General features: G+C 37.5%; 1 protein-coding gene across 2 annotated transcripts in view; it reads right to left on the bottom strand.

Moving 5' to 3' along the window:
* Positions 1 to 15479, bottom strand: part of C2H8orf34 (chromosome 2 C8orf34 homolog) — a 262725-nt gene that overhangs the window by 74266 nt on the left and 172980 nt on the right. For both annotated transcript variants that reach the window (XR_014953440.1, XR_014953441.1), the window contains exon 14: positions 3221 to 3285. The gene's annotated coding sequence lies outside the window, so the exon portion shown is untranslated. The remainder of the gene's footprint in view (positions 1 to 3220; positions 3286 to 15479) is intronic.

The raw sequence follows: 15479 nt of genomic DNA, 5'->3' as shown, positions 1-15479 counted from the left end.
CTAGAAAAAAAAAAGAGAAAAGCAGTGGATACAGTTGTGTTCCCTATTTGTCATAGCAAGAATATACCAGTAAATTTGTTAATCACTGAATGTCTCTTCTAGCAGGTTACTTTTGTAGAATTCTTGTCAGCCAACACTTTAAGTGTAACATGTGTGCTGCTATGCAGGACAATACACCAATTAAAATTTTGGACATAACAAAAAATATCTATCAAAACAGCAGCAATAATAATGACTGGGTTAATATACAAGCACAAGATTGAAGGGGGTCGTCAAAGGCATCAAACTGAATCCACTGCTATCATAGGCAATATAACATATAATCCCTCTCAAAAAGTGACCAAGCGCTCTTTTAAAACAACACTGTGAACAACAAAAAGCCAAACCCATTGTTTTCATTCAAGAGAAAGATTAGTCCTGGCTGAAACAAATTAGATTCCATTTCTCTAAATGAATGGCAGTCTCGAGTCACCATTACAGATTGCTGTTATCGTATTGTTTAAAATGAAAATATTCTAAGACTCCAATCTTGCAAACACACTTAGGTAGCTGTTTAGAAAAAGAAGCAATTGGTCCCAGTTAAGGTAATTTCATCATGCAGATGTAGACCACATGAAGATTTCAGGATTGCAGTTTAAATTTCTGGAGCTAAAAATAATAGGGAAAAAACTGTACTTCCTGCAGTATTGGCAAAACATTTTTTTCAGGAACAAACAAAAAATGTTACTGCTGTATTTGCTCATTTCTTGGTTAAGAGTACAGATTGATCAGTTTGATCATCTAACTTAAAACTAAAAATTTACTTTGAAATTATCACAAGAGAAAGTTAGATTTTCAGAGCAAAAAAAATATTGCAACAAGGAACAGATTATGTCTCAGGGAAGTATTTTGGAAAAGCTCCAAATTTATCTCAATATTTGACTTAAAACAGCATAATTAAATAAGGATGGTCCTGAAAGCCAAGTCATAATGCATATCATGGGAAAGAAGATTTCAGGCAGAAAAATTATAAAGTTTTTTTTCCAAAATCAGTTCGAATTTTCTTAAAGCTCAAAATAATTTGTATCTACATGTTTTAAGGATTTTTTTTACAATAAGTAGTTCAGCTAAAAGAAAGGAAAATTAATGTTTCATGGTTCTAATGTCAAATTCAACATGAGATACAGAAAGAGCTGAATGACCTTGTAACTAGAAATAAACAACTGAGACAAGAAAGAATAACCAGGATTACAAGGATCAACATTTAATGCATCAAAAATCTTCCTTTAAAGCTGTGTACTGTACACAGAAATGATTCATAGTCTTTTACAAGTATCTGCTTAGCAGATGCTTTTAACAGTATTCCTGATTTTTTGCCTTTGTGAAAATTGCAAATAGGTGTGTGAAAGCTAATTCAATTTCATGAAAGATGCACTTCTTTTTATCCTGGTTCAATACATCTCAAAGAAAATATCTAGGCTTTTAATTATTTATTTTTAAGACAGTACACTTTGAGTTCTACAATTTGATTCTAGCTAACATTTATTTATTTCTGTCAAGCGAGTATGTAACTCAGTGGACTGCAGTTATAATTCATAACATATTTAGTTATGGTCTCAAAACTACGTATTTTAGAGAAATAAATGTCATCTCAAGTTTTAATTTGCGAAAGTTAAATTTGTCTAGCCATCGAGAGGAAAATTATATAGGTCAAAACACAAAGAAAATAAGTAAAGAAGATGTACAAATACAATGTATACAGGACCATGGATTTTATTCTCCCTAATGTCAGTTATTTATAGGTATTAATTTTGAGAAGGAACACTAGGTTCTAGCAGCAGTTAGTGGCAGGCCTATAAATAAATCATCATTTCCACTATAAAAGCAAAAAAACTCTTCAACAAATAAAGTAGTTGATTTTTATTTTCTGATCAATTCTGTAAAGTTATAACATAAACAATATGTCCATGTCTTTGCATCATTTTATTCTACCCACAAATTAATTTATTCACTGTCTCTCAGTGTCTCAGATTACAGTCTTTCATTTTGGTTTGGTTTGGGGTTTTTTGTTTTATTTGAGATAGATCCATTACATGGAATAAAACACTCTTTTTCTATTTCAACAGCCAGTGCATCCTATTTGCAAGAATAACTTTTAAAGTAATTTGGAGACCAACTGCATGATTTCACTCACAGATGGGGACTTATCAGAATGCCACATTTGTTTAAAATAGGGAGGTTGTTCTAACCCCCCTATATAATTGCTAGGTTTTGAAAAAAATCTATAAAATTCAGTGATTTAGATATTTTAATGTTAATTTTCATCAACAAACAGTCTCCATGACAAAGTTGGTCAGTAGAAAAGTCCAACACTGCCTTGTTGAAGATGCCTTTCAACATGGCTGCCATCTCCCCTTATTCTTTCCCAGCTGACCTCAGTGGGCTCTGATTTTTCAAGTGGCATTTCTGTCTCTTTGTTCTTAATGGGATTCTCTTGTCTGCATCTCCTCACCGGTTATGAGGTCATCCTTCTCCCTGGGGTCATTTGGCTTTACTGTCATAGAGCACAATGGGAAATAGCCACCCTTCAAGCAATTGTCAGCAAGTTTCTCTGAGGGAACAGTGGTGGTGGTGGCAGAGGTATTTCATAACTTTCAGTGCAGCTGACAGGAGTAAATATGACCACATCTATTAAATACTTCTCAGGAGTCCTCACGCACCCTAGATCCACTTGATAGCGTAGGCAGGAAAGAGGGAGAAACTTAAGTGTGTGTCTGAAGAAGGGAAAATTTAGGAATGTGTGCTAGGGGATAGGGATTTAAGGCTGGCAAAGGCTGGCAGATGGAAGGATAAAGTATGGATGTTGCTTAACCATGAGCAGCTATTCACACTCATTTATCTTGGGGAATCTTTGAAGATACTTGTGTAACATATAGACATGATCAGTAGCTGCCAATGGCAAGAATTACCAAAATTTGTCTTTGACTGAAACATTCCGGTACCTTCAGCTATTTCAGTCATCAAAGAGACTTCCAACTCTGACTTTGCAAGCTGGAGTGCTCCAGCTTGCAAACTCAGAGGCAGCACTCCTGTACATTTGTTCCCTTACCATTCACTTACGTAGACTTTCACAATCATAATTAATCTGTTCCTGTATAGCATGCATGCACAAAATTACAGGAAAATGGATGTTCAAATATAGCTTTTCTTTAACTTAGAGTTAATAAAGTGAATCACTCACACGACTTTCTTCTTCTTTCACGAGGTTTCTTCTTTTTACTTAATCCACATGTGATACACCAGTTCCTGGTCATGGGAGGAAGAGGACACATTCTGATTTAGGTTTTGTATTTTCTTAGCGATTTATCAAAATACTGAAGTGTTTAAACTGAAAACAAAAATCACTATTTATTTTGAGATTTTATTGCAGTACCTTGAATTTTTTTCATTCATCAAGGACCCTGACCAGGCTACCACTTCAACTGAAGTTCCTTAAATTTCTCCCTTGGTACATAATCTATGACACTGTATTTCCCATTGGAAGCTTGTAAAGAAATTTTGGGTTGGGCACAGAAATGCCCCAAACAGCATCTTACAGGCAGCCCCTGAGTTTGTGCTCCTTGACATGCACAGCTTATAAACAATTTTTCACTGTTCACTCAGTCAGTATTTTCAGAGGTAGTTTTACAAATTATCATATTCCAAACATAATTGAAGCTACACTACAGCTCAAGAACATGTCCCAGCATCAATGAAGAATTGCATGAGCCCTCCACGTGCCCAGCTACAGGAACACAATACAAAATGTGAGGCTGCTCTATTCAATTTACCATCACACCACAAGCCTCAAACCTCACTTGTGCCGCAGTGGCGGGGTGGTGGTAAGGGTACCGTGACCTTCCTGAAGAGCATCCTAAGAATGGCTCAGAAGCACAGGCACGCCCTTCTCCCAGCCTGGTGTGTGATACTCGGCTCTGGCTTCTTCCTTCAGGCAATGTGCAGAAAGATACTGGAGCTCTGTATGGCGTTCCACAGATTAGTAGCCCCTATTGAGAGCAGGGTCCTCTGCGAAGGGAGTCAGGAACAGAAGCTCCCCAAACTGGGGAAAAACAGGGCTGTATATAGGGAAGGTGAAGGGTGGGGCAAAATTGGTAACCAATGGGATGCAGGCTCAGGAGCGGAGCATGAGGGAAGGGACTAATGGGCAACAAGGAATTAACATAGAACTGCAAAGGCCTCTGGGGGCGATTTTTGCTCACCCTAACCAGAGAGTCTGTGGTGCAGGGGTTGGCCCTCAGGACAGTGCAACAGGATCTTCTTGGGCTGGCTCTTCAGCCCCCACAAGCTTGGTGACATTAAAAGCATGGCCCTTTGTCCTCTCTTATTCAGGTTTGCTCAGAGTGTGAATGTGGCCCAAAGTGTTAGACCTGGTATCTCAGGTAAGCAGTAAGAATCAGTCAGGTCAGAATTAAGAAAGAGTTGTTTCTGCCCTCACAGTTGTGAGATTGGTTGACCATACTTGAGGGGAACAGTAAATTGTTTATGAATATTTGGGAAAGTAATGGACAACCTTCCCCTTGCCACATAGCAGAACTGGTAGAAGGAAAGGTAGCTGGGAGGATAGTGCAGGGTGAGAAAAATTGGTTGAAGAAGTTTCTAGTCCTTCTGGGTCCTGAATTCCACTCAACAAAGGGAAGAAACAGGTACAGGGACTGGAGGTATCTTTGGGCATGTGAACACTGAAGAAACTCAACCACAAAAGAAACACTGATGATACCTAAAAAATGGTGGTACCTATAGTATTCAACAATTTTGTAGAATGACTTTGTATGCGCCAGTGCTGGACTTTAATCCACAATATTTCAAAAGTCTGTCAGGTGATGTGTGATCAGATAGATTCCCCATTGTCCCCGTACTTGTTACCCTCACCACAAAGGCAAATAAGGTAAAAAGCAGTTGCTTAATGTTTTCATAATTTATAGTGTGTTTGACATTCATTCAGTTTACTCATCTTGTTCTTAATCCTAAAATAACCAGCTTTAAAACTGGATTTTCTGCAGATTTTTACAACTTTACAACATCTGCACCAAATATTGTGGGAATGTTTTAACCCAAGTTCCAAAATTATACATGATTTAATAAAGGAGTTGTTTATGTTGGTTAAACAAGTCAGCTATTGAAAACAGATTCACAGAGGATAAACAGCACTAGTATGTGAATTGTTTAGGTTTATTGCATTGTCTATAAGTATATTTAAATATCAGTTATTAAATTAGGTTACTAAACTAGCTTAGCTTTACATATTTGTGTTTGGAGACCTTGTATAGCATTTTGTGGCACAATGTTAATCCACCTATTAGCATTTTTAAATCAGCCTGTTTGAAGAGTAACTGGAAAACAGGAACAGCATCAACAGGAAATGTTAAACAGCTATCAATCTGTTTATCTGAGAAGATTTCCTGTCTGTAAATAAAGTAATTTTTTCACTGCCGTTGATGTCAATTCACTGTAAGATTTTAAAGCTTTCATAACTATGGCTCCACCTTCATGCATAACTTTTCTTGAAAAGTACATAATGAACTGCTAATTTTGCATTACAGCCTAGATTTGACTTTTGACTGTTTAGTAACATAAAATTTACTTGAAGTCCCAAAAAAGTACAGTGATGTCCCTCTTTGTAAAATCATTTTCATTTTCCTGATTGATGTAAACTCTCTTATTTGCAATTTCAGTGTAGTTTTAAAAAGCCATAATAAAATGCAGCTCCTGCTCCAGCATGCCAACAATCTAAAATAAATAAATAAAACAAAATGGATAAAACATATAAAGAGAAGATACAACTAGTTAGTATGGCATTACTAACAATCAGTGATTTTTTCTTAAATATTGTTCTTTTGCATCCAGTTCTCTGCTAGTTTCTCCAGCTATAGACTAGCGCGCATGTAGACCATTTTTACAAAGTATTGCCAGAAGGTGAGAATTAAGAATAGAATAAGTTATGCAGGTCAGGAGGAAGATGGGTGGGGGTGGACAAGAAAAGAAAATTATGTATAGTCATTACCAAAGCATCTCTCGCTTAGACAGCATGTAAGAAGGTAGATGTCATGCATTTGCTAAAGTATATTTCCACCTGTTCTCTATTCCCCATCCTCACATCCTCACACACAGCTCTGCATTCCTTCACCAGGACAAAGGAAGCTTAACTGTGTTAACATCAGGGTTAAGAGTTTCCTTCCAGTGATCATTTTTTATGTGAGAGAACATATTCCTTTATTTTTAAGCAACACTTGGCTTACTAGCAGGAGAAAGTTACAAAATTTGGATAAGAAGGCATCCAAGGTTTATAATCCACAGAGCCAACTCTTCCCACTGCTCTTTGCCAGCCTCCTAGCAGATGTTATTCTGCAGGTAGTGCCAGGAGACAACTACTGTTCCTGTTAGAAAAAGCCATTCAGCTCACCTGCTGGAGGCAGGAGTTTTGCTATGACTGCTGCAGCCAGTTCATATTCTCTAACTTGAATAATCTAGTCTCTCCCCCTGGGTTAAAAGACCCAGGACCATAGGAGACACAGATGCCTTACTGGATAATTGAGACCTAAGCATGGCTAGACAGGATTTGCAGCCACCTGGTTTTTACATAGGCACAGCTTTTGCCCTTCTAGGGAGGGAAGCTCAATTCAGGCTTCTGAGAAAACATGATTTAATCAAATGCCAAACACCCAGCAGTGGCACACACTTTCTTCTTTGTTCTCTGCAACACAGAGCCAGTGGTCTGATTTCTGCCTTCCCGAAGGCAAGACTAGTTGTCTCCCAGTGATCCATAGAGCAGCAACAAAACAATGTATTGAAAATAGATATCAGACAAGGCAAGAGCAAAGAGAGGCATACTGATCATTCTTCCTCTTCAGCTGTCAGCAAGCACAGAGACGTGAGCTGTTCTGTCACAGACCAACATTGAAGCTTCTGTGGCATGGCCGCAACTAGCCATGTAAGTGGCGAACCAAGTCTGGCATATGCCCATTAAGGTAATAAAAATAGAACAACTGCAAGTAACCTGGTCTCAGATTAGTATCAGTAAAGTCTTTGGCACTATCATTTATCACAACTGCTTCAAAACCATGCATAAGTTGTTTAATACTGACCCACACAGAAGTGTATATTAAATTGAAGTGATAAACAAACCCTTCTCCATAGTTCTGACTTTTGTTCTTTCCCAGTTCCAGAAAGACCTGTCTATAAATTATCAGACAGGCTGGGATCAGAGTGTGATTGAGGAAAGTCATGAGAAAACTGAAGCTTTTGGTATGTTTAGCAGAATAGCAACAGAACATTGCTGATTAATACAGTAACACAAATCATAAAGCCTTATTGTCAGTACTGGAAAAAGCCTTTATTTGACTAGCCCCATTTTAACAAAACACTTACTTTTTCTACAAGTGAAATATTGGGTGATTTGGTTGTTGGGAGTGAGTAGAGGTCTGATATGCCTGGTTAGTCTTTGGTGGGTAATTCATTTGGATCCTGAACACCTAGACCAGATGTTTGCATTTAACAGGTCAGTGAGTCTCATAAGCAAGTCATTATTTAATAGTAGAATTGAGTATTTCAGCATCTCTCTCTCCCTTTCCGCTACCAAGCAGACATAGTGTCACACATACACACTTTTATCACTTGTGTGCAGCATACTGTAGGCATTCAACAGCTGTAAGAGTTGTGTGTGGAAGACTGATGTAATTCTTCACCATTTATGAGAGCTCTAACTGTAGGTTTAGAGGATACAAAGGTTTAAGTATTCTATATATCTGGGACAGATTCAGAGAGGAAGCAGAAAAAGTCATGGTTGGAATATAATACAAGTGCAACACAAGTACCACAACAGTCATCTGTTAATTCCTCCTACTGCCTAATTTGAACCATGGTTTTATTCATTAAATTGCATTCACAGCTAGATACTTTACTGAGCTGTCAGCCTTTCCTTAATGTGAATATGAAAGTAAGTTCGCTGGCGTAAGTCTGAATTCCAGGTCCTTTTTTTAAAAAGTTCTTCACAATATTATTTTGGATTTTGGATTTAGTCCAGTGGGATAGGGTAGGGTTTGGCCCATCATAATTTCAAAGATTCAAAGAGTTTCAAACATTGGATTGTAAATGAACCTGTGATACCCATAATGTATGAAGAAATTTAATTACCAACTGAATTCAGATCTGTATACATATAAGTAGAAAACAATCAAAAAGTGTAATTTTGAAGGTTATAAAATATATTTTGCCACTTTTCTTTATTCTTGAAGCTGTCAACTCCCACTAAGTAAAGGAGATTTTCCAAAGTGACAGGGCAGTAATTGGAGCCACAACTGACAAATAGCAAAAAGAATTGGTATTCTTAATACCAAGTGTCCTTATTTCCAATTACTATATATTAAAACTGATTTTGAGTAGTACTGTTAATCAGAAGGATATCTTTGTGTAATCCAGAATTTTAAAGTGGGATAATGTCCTGAAATTATATTTTAAAATCGGACTTAAAAGTAACATCCATTAATATAAAATAACAGGTCCTTATATACACATAATTAAAGTTAGGTACTTAATTCCAGCAGTGTAACTGAAGTATATAAACATAGTCTCATAGTATCAATACATATCTAAGTGTTAAAACAAACTTTAAAGTGAATATGGAATAAATTTATTAGACTCCCCAACTTCACCTCATGTTAAACATGAATGGTAACAATGCCATATTGCATAATTTTTTCCCACAGTGACTTTTATTTTGAGTGTCTCAGAAGTTTGCCATATTTCAATTATTCTCCCTGAAGTATGTAATGCTGTTAGCTCATTTCAGGCTGAATTCTTCTAGAGAGAGTAATCTTAAATGCTTCACCCATTTCCAGGAAGAGTATTTACGTTAAAATGGTGTCCATGTAAAAATCCTCCCAGCTGCCTCATGAAAGAAGTCTGTTATCCTTGCTGCTAGGAGCAGAGGTGTGAATCTGCTCAGGAGGTTTCTTGCCACAAAAATCTATGTCAATTAAAATGCTGATGGAGACAGCTTTGGAAAACACATTGCTACACGTTTCAGACAGTCAGCTGAAGCCTGGCAGCTAAATTTTCCAAGGATTTTCTGGGCCTTGAGCATGCCTTATCACCATACATGGACAAGGGGAAGAGCCAACAATGCTCCTGGTTCTAGCCCACATTCTGCACCACTTTACATTCTTAAAATGACAAATTCTGAAGTTCTGCTGAGCTTAAGAAAATTTTAGTTGTCAATATTTTTAAGAGAATGTTTCCAGAACTCACTCTTATAATGAAAAGCTTGAAAATGCAGTGTAACTACATGGTAAAACCTTAAAAAATAATTGAGAATAAATAAAGCCCAAGAAGTGTAATAAAAAGAACAACAGAAGTTTGGGGTTTGGGGTTTTTTTAACACAGTCCTGTGACTGTGAAAGCAGTTTCATCATCTGTCGTGGTCTATGTCCTGATGTTTTAAATGCTTGTGGCTGAAAATACTGGAAATATGCATGTTTCCCTGGGAGAAATGCTGCAAGGGATGGAGCAGTTTTGTCATGCCAGTAGTCCAGATCTAAGAGAGAAAACCAGTTTCTATCCTTCAGGCATGCCATTCACATTAGTGTCCTGGCAGTAAAGGAAAGAATCTGATCCAAGGGGAAAGAGAGACAAGGAAACAAAAGGCATGTGTGGAGAGAGGTCAGAAGCTGAGGGTCTGGACGAAAGCAGAAAGGAGCAGGAGAGGGCTGAGAAGCAGAAACAAGCATGTCTATAGACAAGTGGTGAAATTGTTCCCTTTAGAAATCTGTGAAGAAAAGCAGCAGTCCTGGGTCCCTCTGTAGTGCAATGAAACATTGCTGTGAAAACCACTGCTAAAATGTGTGGCTTAACGCTAGGTAATAGCCAACCATGGCAAGCGTGGACTGGGGTCTTAGCTGAGTTCTGAAGTTTCCAGGCTTGTTGGCCCTGAATTTGTGGAGAGTCATTCCTTCCCCTGCTCCTTCCCTATGTGACAACTATGCATAATGGAACACATTAAAACAAAGAATCCCTCGCAAAAGTGACAATAGTTAGAATTAACATTGTAACAAATCTACTCTTTATACATGAGTATACATGTATACAAGTCTCTAACTGCCCATTTCTTACACAGCCTCCTTTGTAGGATAATCAAACAGACAACAGCTACTACATGGCTCACAGTTCTATACTTTTTCCAAGATTAATGTATTAAATACAGTACAAGTATTTATTCCCCATCTTTGAATTCAGTCCTATTGTTAGTACTGTCACAATGCTTAACAAATAAGGATGATTTTCCTGAAGAAGTTTCTCTTTCTTACTGCTAGTGCTGGGATTGGAAATAGGCAGCTGTGAGAAAGTTAATTAAAAGTATTTGATCATCTTCTATGAAGAATTCTGTGACAGAAACAGAGATAAGGGCCATTTAAATGTTGGTGTCTTTTTCAGTTTTTTGTAGTAGTGATATTGTCCTTTCTTTTCTTGAAAGCCTCCATTTTATTCACTGACACCTTTCAGCTTCTGTAAAAACATATCAAGTGTTCCCACAAGCAAACTCATGCAATAAATCAGGTGAACAAAGCTCCGTAGATGTAGGACTAACTCCTGCCCTTGGGATTTCTTTTTGCAGGTTATGTTGGCACCATGACTTCTGGCTCTGAGCCCAGCTGCAAGGAGAGACGTGTGCCTCCCACCACCTCCTCCCAGAAGGATGTCATCGAGGCAATCCTGCAAGGTCCCAGCATCTGGCCAAATGGAAGAACAGCAAATGACTGGATGGAAAGTTTCCAGACAGAGCTGGACTGGCAGCTGAATCTTACCCTCACCATGTTCTGTGCACTTAATAGGTATTGCAATTATCATGTAATTAAAGAACATCATAATATGTACAAGTAGGTTGAATTAATATTACTTAGGCAGTTTAACCCCAGCAATTATTAACTTCTCAGTGCTTGACTTGGAATCTTAGCGTTTATGCAAAGTAGTTTTCTGGATGTAACAGTCTTTACTTATCTGACAATATGCTTCATGTTTCATTTGCCAGAAATGTTATGAGCTTTGAGTCAACACATTAGGAGCATGTCTCTGTTTTCAGCGGCAGAAGGCCAACTTTTAATTTCACTTATTTGCCACTGGCTAAACTGTGTCATTTCCTAAACATTTCTTAATTTTTAAAATAAACACCTAACTGGTATTTCAATATACTTAAACAGAGTGTTCAAGTGAGTGGAAGGGGGAACAGAAATATATGGTAAGGTGTTATATATGTGAGGAACTCTACTCCATTTTTATTTTGACAGCATAGGGTGATTTTTTTTTGCATATATTCCCTCATGTTTCAATTTATAAGAATTATTTTTGGGGGGGTTAGCTATATTTTGCTTTGAGCAGGATTCTGTTTAATTTGCTTTACAGTTTTGTATTCATGATACATGATGTTACAGAATAAAACAGCAGTGCAAAGTACAAGGTAGCTTGTGTGTCCCTAGAAATACAGTAGCATGGATTAACAAGATTTGGATGTGCCTACTAAAACATTTGGCTAATAACAGATTATCATATTAAGAAGTTAGATGATTTTACTTTTTTGTGCGGAACAGTGACTTAAAAAGACACCAGCACTGTCCTTCCGCAGTGGCTATCGTCTGCATTCCCCGTGTATGCTGCCAGTGTTCAATAGTACAGCATCACTATTTTTAGGGTAAAAAAGCTCCTCTATACTATTACAGTTTTTGTGTGAATTCCCTGCAATATTGAGACTCTGTTGTCACCAATAGAGTGTCATTTTTGTGTGCATTTGCTCACAAGAGTACTTTCTCTGTTTGACAGATGCAGTTAATCTTTTGAGAGGAACTGGGGAGAGTTGTATTGAGAACGAGAATAATAATTAAGTGTAATCTGTCACCAGACTGTAAATGTATACCAGATTGTAAATGTAATCTGTAAACAAATTTTTTTTAAATTTCTGGGGTATGCTATGCTAAATGTGTCCCATATTTACACTGAGGATTTCACTATTCACCTGAATGCTACATCTTTAAGATATGGAACTTTTCCTTCTTCATGACTGAAGGCTTATTGCTGACTTTGATTACTCAGGTATTGCCATCATCACCTGAGCAAACTTCACACCCAGAAGTCATTCACAATTACAAAAACACAACAAAACAGGCCTGTCTCACCTTCCCCAAGCTGAACTTTTAATTCTTTTTAAGACTTTTAGATTAATTAAGTATTCAATTACTTTTAAAATCTTTACTCATAACAAATATTGAATAGTTTGAAGGAAGATCCTTTTCTGCTGAAAAAAACAAGGCACCACCACTATACAGCTAAGAAATATGCAGCCATTAAAAATAACTAGATCAATTGTCTTTTATTTTGCAAATTGATAGGTGGCTTAAAGCTACTGAGCATTAAGACATTAATAAAAGTGTCCAGGGCAGCAAGTAATCATAATAAGTGATGTCAGCATGACCTTCTAATTTTATAGCCTTTTATTTGATATACATTAATGAAGGAAGTCATCAATCAATACTTCTATATTGCAAAGTCCATTTTGAATTTCTATTGAAATTCCCATTTCACCTATTTAGATGTCAATTGCATTAATTCAGAAATAGAACTAATATTTCCATAGATGAGAGACAATTCACTTTAAATATCCATTACATGTATTTTTAGATGCTATTTAAAGCCCCAAGGAAGTGTATATGATATGCATGAGAACACCAAATTAACTCATTAAGATAAGCACAATTTTGTTAGTGTTAAATCAATTTCTAGTAAAAGACTGCTTTCTTGTGCTGATAATTTATGGAAGGATTTGACTGTTATAGCTCTCAGCAAATCCTTACGAGCATGTCTGTAATCTTACTATGCTGGAAGTATTACAGATAGTAAAAAATATGCTTAGGCATCATTTTTAGAGAATGTACTGTACCTTAAGGCATTGTGGAATTTTCATCCTCAAGAATATCATTTTTCACTTTAGGGAACTTCCAAAACAGTACATGAAGTGGCCTCTCTCTGCCTTTTGGAGTGCTCGCTTCTAATGGTGTCATGTGAACTTTCCACTCAGAGGAAAAAGGGGCAACACAGAGATGAATTAGGGAACAGATTGCATTAAAAGGATGGTGGGTTTTAGGATCTATATCACAATTCATTCTTCTTATTTTAACAATCCCAGTTCTGTAATGGTTCACACTGAATATGGAATGCTTTCTGAAATAGTTACCAGATAAGATTTTTTTACTTAAATTTCACAAGCCATGTTCAACAGCTACAAATCAGTGTAATTCCATTTGCATAAACCTAGAAATCTGCTGAAAACTATTTAGGTCTGAATTATTGTGGTCCAGGCTTCAGCACCACTCCTGTCCTGGTCATCCTTGCCATAGCTGTGTGGCTGAGAAATGCCAGTGACCCACCCTAGGTGGGTGACTGGATGAAAACAAACCTTTGATGGGGCAGCTTCCTGAAGGACTCTGGCTCAAGTATTGCGGCTTAAGGCAGAAGTAATACCAGTTTAGCAGGGCAGCCTGGATTTCAATCAGCTCCATCCATTCTGGGATCTTTGACACATGTCACTGAAACTTATTGCCTGATAAGGCTAAATTGTGTTGGTTTCAGTGAAATAAATCTTTCCACAGTAAGAAAGGAACAGTTTTCCAGGTAAGAGATTTTCAAATAACATATGGCTTGTCTATAAAACACTGAGATTATGCTGAGCTTGAGGCACTAACTGATAAGGGCAGATAGATGCAACCGATCTCTTCACTGAAATTACATTCAATAACAGAAAACCACAACTCCAGATTTAAGACTCCCTGATAGAAGTTAAAAAAAAAAAAAAAAGAAAGAAAGAAAACAACAATCCCCCCAGAAAACCCCTATCACAGACTTGTTCACTGTACAGATGTGCAGCAGACATGTGGGTTAGTTGCTGAGGCTGCAGTTACAGTCCGCTTTGTACTAGGATCACGAGCAACATGTGACTGTATCTACCCCGACAAGTTGTGCACCCCAACATGAGCAGATCTGGAAAGCAAAAGAGCTAGAGTCAAGGTCCAGACTTCTAAATTTTCTGTGTTTGGGAGGACAGGACATTGGTTCAGACAAGCTCTGGTCTGCCCATGTAGAACCAAAGCCCCTCATGAGCTGCGGGGCTGCATTAGTTCAGCTCCTGATGCATATTTTCTGCTATGGCTTAGCTCAAAACACTGCCTGGGTGCGAGGAGGAATCTCCACAAAATGTTGATAGAGAACAGGATGCTCACTCAGGAATGCTCACTCAGCTGGACTAAGCTGAAAGGCTCATAAAGATACACCCAAGTATGTGTATCAGTGCCTGCTGGGATGGACTCAATGGACATTGTTGAAAATATGATAGAGTCCATTAAGCAAACTGCTGAAAGTTGTATGTGTGGAATAAACCGTGGTGTATCTTAATGCTCCTTTGCTTTTAGATATGAGGAAAGTTCACCTTTGTTACCTGCAAATGCTTTTCTTAATGGTGTTTCTAAATTCATGGGGCCAAATGCTATACGAAGCCTTATATACATTCTCTGGTTTATTCCAGGCATTTTGCCTGAGTAAAGACATTAGGATCAGGCTTATAGATTCTAAATTCTTAAGATCCTTTGGGAGACATAAATCATGACTTCATATAAGTTGGCTGATTCAAGTGAAAGAAAATACATGTAAGAATGTGTACTTGTTAGAAATATATTTTTAAAGATATATTGAAAAATCAAGTCCTGTTGCACTGATGTCATCTGCGAAGGTGGGGCTCTGCCTGTGAGGTACTTCAATGTTTTGTGGGTTCCTATAAAACCTGGCCAAGGAGCAAAGGCATTTCTGTTTAACAAGCTAATAAATAGTTTTGAATAACTTACCTTGTGTCTCATAACATTTGGAATCAAAACATAAAGCAAAGCCAAGGAGGATAGAAAAAAAAAGAAATGCAAGGCTGCCCTCTGTCTCTTGCACTGGGAGGGATATAGGGATCATTATGGAAGCAGTTGCTTTTTGACAGTTGTGATCCATTGGCTTCTCTGTTTTCTATGCTCTGCTTCAGTAAATGGAGCATTATGCTGTATTACATAAAACTAAAAAGATATTCTGACACCAATTCAAGGTTCATTAAACAAAAAAGTGTTGTGCAGAACATTTTTCAGGGAATTATGTTACCTCCACCAATATGCCAGAATATCCAAATATTGCAGGAGGAAACAGTCCTCTGTTTTGAGATTTAGTCTAAGATTGACAGATTGCATTTAACATTCTTCCAGGGTTTGGACTTTTTCTAGAATTTTTTAATGTTCTTTCAGGATTGCAAGAAAGTCACCTTGGTGTTAGCATTGCAGCTTCCCCAACTCCTAGATAATCTGGCAACACCATTGTGATTCAACCAGACATTTCTAAATTAAGAGAAGTGAAAGGAAAGCAGAAAGGCCACATTC

Source organism: Lonchura striata, chromosome 2, assembly GCF_050655825.1.
Source record: "Lonchura striata isolate lonStrDom1 chromosome 2, ASM5065582v1, whole genome shotgun sequence".
Lineage (NCBI taxonomy): Eukaryota > Metazoa > Chordata > Aves > Passeriformes > Estrildidae > Lonchura > Lonchura striata.
Note: the sequence above shows the minus strand (reverse complement) of the source record. Positions and strands in the feature narration are given on the sequence as shown.